We start from the raw sequence: 7,532 nt of genomic DNA, 5'->3' as shown, positions 1-7,532 counted from the left end.
TCTCTCTCTCTCTCTCTCTCTCTCTCTCTCTCTCTCTCTCTCTCTCTGTGTGTGTGTGTGTGTGTGTCTCTCTCTGTCTCTCTCAGTTGATGTGCACACACATACACACATTCAGAGATATTTAAATTGATATTCCACATATAAGATAAAACTCATATTTGTCTCTCTGAGACTGGCTTATTTTCTCTAATAAAAGTAGTTTCAGTTCAATCCATTTTTCTCTAAATCCCATAATTTTATTTTGCTTACAGATGAAAAATCCCGCTGTGCACATGTACTATATGGGTTTTTCCAATAATTTATTGATGAGCAATTAGGCTGGTTCCAAAAGTAGGCTATTGTGAATCCTGTATTAATAAACATGTTTTTCTATGGTATGTTGATTAGTGTCCTGAGGTGCGTAGATATTGTTAAAAGTTTTTGTGTTTATGTTGATGTTTCAATGCTAAAATACAAAAAGATATAATGGTAACAGCTCTTAATAATAACATAAAAATATTTAATACATTGTAGAGACATTTACTTACACCATGTTTATTATTAAGTGAAATCTAGAATATACTTAATCAGACATATTTTATCTTCTGCTGAACATCCTTTATTCTTTTTAAATTCATTTCCCAGAATGAGTATTTTAGAACTTCAAAAGGTTAAGATTACTGGTGAAAGTTCAGGAATAACTGGTTTTCGATTTGGTTGAGAGATATCTAAAAGTACTGGAATGAACTATTTTTCAACATCAATTGAGTTGTTGGAAATTCAGCCAGTTAACAGAGCAAATGTGGGCATCTTATGCACTTGAACAAATGGCAGCAGAGAAAAAAATCATGAATTACATTAAATTCTGTTAGCAAGGTTAACATTCTCATTAGCCAGAAAACTTCATTTAAACCCCATTTTGTTCATTCAAGAATCTGGTCAAGATAATAGTTTTCTAAATGTCGCTATTTTTCAAAGTACCTATGGGGGATGAAAACAAATTTAACTCTAGTAGCTTTTACGATAAAAGGCACTGTAAACTGTAGTTTTTAATTATTTTTTATTTAAAATAACTTTTTCATCTAGATTCTGGCTATTATAAATAAGGCTGCTACACAGCTATTAATAACAATGTCCTTGAGTAATTAGTTGGCAAATGAATGGAACTAGAAAATATCACCCTGAGTGAGGTAACCCAATCACAAAAGAACACACATGGTATTCACTCACTGATAAGTGGCTATTAGCCCAAAAGCTCAGAATACCCACGACACAACTCACAGATCATATGAAGCTCAAGAAGAAGGAAGAACAAAGTGTGGATGCTTCAGTCCTACTGAGAAGGGGGGACTAAAATAATCATGGGAGACAGATGGAAGGAGGGCCCTGGGAGAGAAAGAGGAGGGGGAAAGAAAAGAGCGAGAGTAGGATCAGGTATCAGAAGACAGGAGAGAAGTAGAGGGTCAGGAAATTGAATGGAAATATATAGCAGTCGGGGGTGAAAAACTAGGAGTAGCCCCTAGAAAGTCCCAGGCTCCAGGGAAGCAAGAGGCTCCCAGGACTCAACAGGGATGACATTAACCAAAATATCCAACAAAGGGGAGATAGAACCTGTTGAGGCCAACTCCAGTTAATAGGCGTGGTCCCTAGTTGAAGGATGGTGCCACCCACCCATCTCAAAATTTTTAAACCAGAATTAGTCCTGTCTAATGGAAATGGAAAGACAAAAAATGGAGCAGAGACTGAAGGAAAGGCCATCCAGAGACCACCCCACCTAGGGATCCATCCCATCTGCAGACACCAAACCCAGACATATTGCTGAGAAGAAGCACTTGCTGACAGGAGCCTGGTATAGCTGTCCTCTGGGAGGCTCTACCAGCACGTGACTAAGACAGATGCAGATACTCATAGCCAATCATCAGACTTAGCCTGGTGACCCCAATGGAAGAGTTAGGGGAAAGACTGAAGGAGCTGAAGGGTATTGCAACCCCATAGGAAGAACAACAATATCAACTAACCAAACACACACACACACACACACACACACAGAGCTCCCAGGGAATAAATTAACCACCAAACAGTATACATGGAAGGATTGATGGTTTCAAGTATATATGTAGCAGATGATGGCCTTATCTAGTATCAATGGGAGGGGAGCCCCTTGGTCTTGTGGAAGCTTGATGCTCCAGTGTAGGGGGACAGTAGAGGGGTGAGGCAGGAGTGGGTGGGTGGGTGGAGGAGAACCCTCATAGAGGCAAAGGAGAAGGGGGATGGGATAGGGGGTTTGGGGAGGGTAAACCAGGAAGAGGGACAATATTTGAAATGTGAATAAATAAAATAACCAATAAAACATAAAAATAAAAATATCTTTTGTATAATCTATGGTGATCATATTTTCCTCTCCCACAACTCTTCCCTGATCAGCCTCACCTCCTCCACCGACCCAACTTCATTCTCTAGCTCCTCCCATGCTCATTTTAGCTCTTTCAGTCTCTCTTCCACTTCCTATACCTACTGCCCACAAGACAAACAAAGAAACAAAAACCTGGAAAAACCAACATAGAACAAAATGAAACAAAAAGCACACAAAAACAAAACATCTTGTTTAAGGGCAACTGCTTCTATTCATTGGGTCTGCCCTGAATTGGAATTGATACCAAGTGACACTCCACTGTGAAAAGTAATGCTCCATTACCAGTGAGCATCAATTGCAAATAACCTCTTGTTTTGAAATGGGACTTTTGGTACATTTCTTCTTCTCTGTGCTGGGATTTTGTCTAGTTTGATCCTGTGCAGGCCTTAAGAATACTGTAACCATCTCTACAAATTCATATAGGCGGGAGGCTTGTTGTATCTGGAAAATGTTATTTCCATGTATTCAACCACCAACTCTGCCTCTTATAATCTTTCTGGCTCTAGTTCCTGCTAAATGACTGAGTCTTATAGGAAGGGGTTTGATAAAGATCAAATTTAGGACTGATCCCTCTAAGTCTCTCACTTTTTGCACGTTTTCCTAGTTGTAAGTCTCAGAGTTAATTACACTACTTCAAGAAGATGCTTCTCTAGTGAAGACTTATCAATGTAATAAAGGATCTATGGGTGTAGCAATATTTTCTTAGGAGTCATTTTATAGCTATTGAAAGGAACTGAGATAGCAGAATAAACTTCATTTTGTTCTTAAGATTCCATTCTAAGTTAACTTGCCATTAGAGAGACATGTCCAATGAAGAGGCAAAAAACCAGCAGGACAGATTCTATCTTGTCCTCCAAGCTCTATATTAAGCTATTGTCTAGATAGCTACTATCTTCCGGCCCTTAAGTGATATGGCCCCCACCCTTGGGCTCTGGAAAAGAGACCAACATTCCTTACCCTTCTCATTTAATGTCAAGGCTTAGAAACCCTCACTTGTTATTTTTGTTTCTTTATAAGCCTTCTTTACCTAGAGCTGGGGGACACTCTCCTCCCTGTTCCATCAGGAAGGTCCAAGCTCGAGCTTAAATAAAGAATCTCATATACTTGCATCAGAAGTTGTGGTTCCTGGTGGTCTCTTGGGGGTCTCATGAACTGGGCAAAACACTACGTTCTGTTAGCAGAATAATACAGAATAATAATAGGCTTTCACCTAGAAGCCATGACCAATACAGTCTTATGCTGGTAGTGTTAATTATGTGTTTGGTTTTAGAATAGGTCAGATATCAGAATAAAAATAGATCAGTGATTTTTAAAAAGTAGTTGGTTACTTGCATAATATATGTGTCCCCATTTCACTAGAGTATCATGCAGCCAGAGCTCTGGTGTAGGTCTCAAGTTTGACGTAATATTGATGACTATTTTTTCTTTGGTATCATACAGAAAACTTTCCAGCACTAGTAAAACTAGTCAAAGGGCTGAAGCTTCTAGTTGAAGACTAGCTCTATATCTCTATGTCCAATGATATAAGTAAGTTGTATCATTAGGACTAGGGCCTTACCATCATGTTATGGAGTGTAGCAACTAACCTTGGCAATGCAATCTATTGTTTAGGGGTTCTCTTGGGCCCATGGCTCAATAAAATGCCATTCATTCCTGGCATCGGAGGTCTATCTGGGCATTCTTTCCCCCATTATATAGCGACATTTAAATTTCTTTAAATGTATGAATAAGTCTTAAATATGCCACAGTGGTATATTTCCATATGACTATTCAAAAGGTCTTTAGTATTTAGTGTTCATTATCTCTCTATTCTATTATTATTATTATTATTGTTATTATTACTATTATTCATGAAAGCAACAAAAATTTCTGTAGATTCAGAAGAAACATGATAGTAGTAAAAGGATACAATATTATATAAAAATAAAATTAGAATATAAATGGCTGCATTGGCATTACCTATTTGTGTAGCTTATGAAAGGGCAGCCTATGAATAGATACAAATGACATGAAATCTCCATTTTTTTATTCTTGTAAAAATAATATGAAAAACACTTCAAATGCTATGGATTTCATGGAAACAAGGAATGCACAGAGTACATATACATACCTGCATGTAGACACTCTTATAAGTAAAATAAAAGTACATAGCTAAGAATATCTGTACTTGCTAGTTAAAATATGACTAATAGGTAAGTCTAAAAGAGTATTTTGATTTATATTTTGTTTTGTTTTTCTTTTTGCTTTGTTTTGTTTTGTTTTTCAATAGAAATCTCCAATACTGGCTTGGGAAAAAAGAAAAGTTACTGAAATTCTGGCTGAATGGACTCATATCTGACTTGACTCTGGGTTGATTTATTGAAATATTTGCAAATCTGCCACTCTGTGATGGTTACTAAGAGATAGCATTAACCTCTGACACCAATAATCTAAAAGCAAACATTTGCTCATGTCAAGTTTTGGTAACCTGCATGCATAGTACTTCCTGAAATGAGCAATCAGACTCTCACCAGGGTCTTAAATCTGAAGTGATTCAAAGAAACTGAAAGTGAAAATTTTATTCTTGTAGGAACAATAGTGAGCTAGATTGATGGAAGTGTTAGTGATTATATCAAATTCCTAGATGCATCTTCTTCAAACTCAATCTGTCATTTAACTATGTTCATTTTGCTAGCCCTTGCATTTAAATCCGTGTTTCCAGTAACAAAGAACCAAAATATTGCTGAGATTTAATTACTTAAAAATTTTACTCCCTGTTGGCTTTGATCTCTAATGCTGACTCTCTCAATAACAGATGTAATATCAGAGTTCAGGCCTCATATTTCCAAGTTGCTCCTATAATTGTTTTAGATGTTCTTGGTGAAGTTATAATAACCAAGCTGGGAGGAGATGTAATTGTTTTAGTTTTTAAAGAAGTCTATTCCTTGGTAAATGACTATAGATATAATGGTAAAGCAATACCTCTGATTGATACATCATATTAGTAATTAAAACCTAGATGTTCAGAGTTTGATTAAGAATATAGACTTTTTCTATAAGAAAGATAATTATAAATGAACAAATGTTTAGGATGGTAAAATATATACTTGCTACAAGACAGTAATTGTTGAGTGTTCAGAAGAACAATGAAAAATAAAATAAGTAATTAGAAACATTCACTGCAAAGTATGAGATGTTATATGGGAAGAGAGTAATATCCACAAGATATTACTGTGCAATTAGGGAAAAATATTAAATATTTTACCAAAAATTTATATGTTACATGTCATTTTGGAATATTCTATAGAGACAGCATCTCAAACACATACAGAAAGAGAGAATAATGAAAGATTGTTAGGACTAAGTGCCTTCAATAGTTCAGATATTAGGAACTACAACAAAATAAATCTAACAAGATAATAAACAAAAAAGATAAAACACCACTTTGGTTTGTTTTTGTTTTTGTTTTTTTTTCTTTTGTTTTTAATTCTTTTTTTTTATTGGATGTTTTATTTACATTTCCTATGTTGTCCCCTTACCCCATCCCCCACCCACCCCGGAACCCCCAATCCCCTCACCCCTCCTCCTTCTTCTCTGTGGATTTAACCTCTATCTAATCCCCCCCACTCCCACCTCCCCACCCTCAAAATTCCCACCCCCTGGGGCATCCAGCCTTCATGAGGTCAAGGTTCTCTTCTTCCACCTATGCCCAGCAGGGCCCTCCACACTTACATATTCAGTTGAAGCCCTGGATCCCCCCCCCAAGTGCTCCCAGGCTGGTGGATTAGACCCTGGGAGCTGTGGTTGGTTGGTATTATTGTTCTCCTCATGGTGCCACAAATCCTTTCAGCTCCTTCAGTCTTCACTCTAACTCCTCTATTGAGAAACCCATGATCAGTTCAATGGCTAGTTGTGAGCATCTGCCTCTGAATATGTCAGACTCTTGAAGACCTCTGAGGAGACATCCATATCAGGCTCTTATCAGCATGCACTTCCTGATTTCCACATCAGCATCTACCTTTGGTGACTGCACATGGGATGGATACTCAGGTGGAAAGGTCTTCAGATGGCCCCTCCTTCAGTTTTTGTCCCTCGCTTTGTCTCCATATTTGCTCCCTTGAGTATTTTGTTGCTCCTTCTAAGAAGGACTGAATCACCCCCACTTGGTCTTCCTTCTTTATGGACTTCATGTGGCCTGTGAGTTGCATCTTGGGCATTTCAAGGTTCTGGGCTAATATCCAATAATCAGTGAGTGATTATCGTGTGTGATATTTTGTGATTGGCTTACCTCATTAAGGATGATAATTTCTAGTTCCATCCATTACCTAGGAACCTCTCGAATTCATTGATTTTAAAAGCTGAGTAATACTCCACTGTGTAAATATACCACATTTTTTAAATCCATTCCTCAGTTGAAGGACATCTGGGTTCTTTCCAGCTCCTGGCTATTATAAATAAGGCTGCTATGAACATAATTGAGCATATGTCCTTATTATATGTTCGAGCATCTTCTGGGTATATGCCTAGGAGTGGTATAGCTGGATCCTCGGGTAATGCTATGTCCAATTTTCTGAGGAACCGCCAGACTGATTTCCAAAGTGGTTGCAACATCTTGCAGTCCCACCAACAATGGAGGAGTGTTCCTCTTTCTCCACACCCTCGCCAGCATCTACTATCACCTGAGTTTTTAATCTTAGCCATTCTGACTGGTGTGAGATGGAATCTCAGGGTTGTTTTGATTTGCATTTCCCTGACGACTAAGGATGCCGAGCATTTCTTTAGGTGCTTCTCGGCCATTCGAGTTTCTTCTGTTGAAAATTCTTTGTTAAGCTCTATACCCCATTTTTTAATAGGGTAATTTGGTTGTCTGGAGTCTAATTTCTTGAGTTCTTTGTATATATTGGATATTAGCCCTCTATCAGATGAAGGATTGGTAAAGATCTTTTCCCAATTTGTTGGTTGTGGTTTTGTCCTATTGACAGTGTCCTTTGCCTTACAGAAACTTTGCAATTTTATGAAGTCCCATTTGTCAATTCTCGATCTTAGAGCATATGCCATTGGAGTTCTGTTCAGGAACTTTTCCCCTGTGCCCAAGTATTCGAGGCTTTTCCCCACCTTCTCTTCTATTAGTTTCAGTGTATCTGGTTTTATGTGGAGGTCC

This window comes from Grammomys surdaster, unplaced genomic scaffold (genome assembly GCF_004785775.1).
Source record: "Grammomys surdaster isolate TR1022 unplaced genomic scaffold, NIH_TR_1.0 171, whole genome shotgun sequence".
Taxonomy (NCBI): domain Eukaryota; kingdom Metazoa; phylum Chordata; class Mammalia; order Rodentia; family Muridae; genus Grammomys; species Grammomys surdaster.
This window is presented reverse-complemented; position numbering follows the sequence as displayed.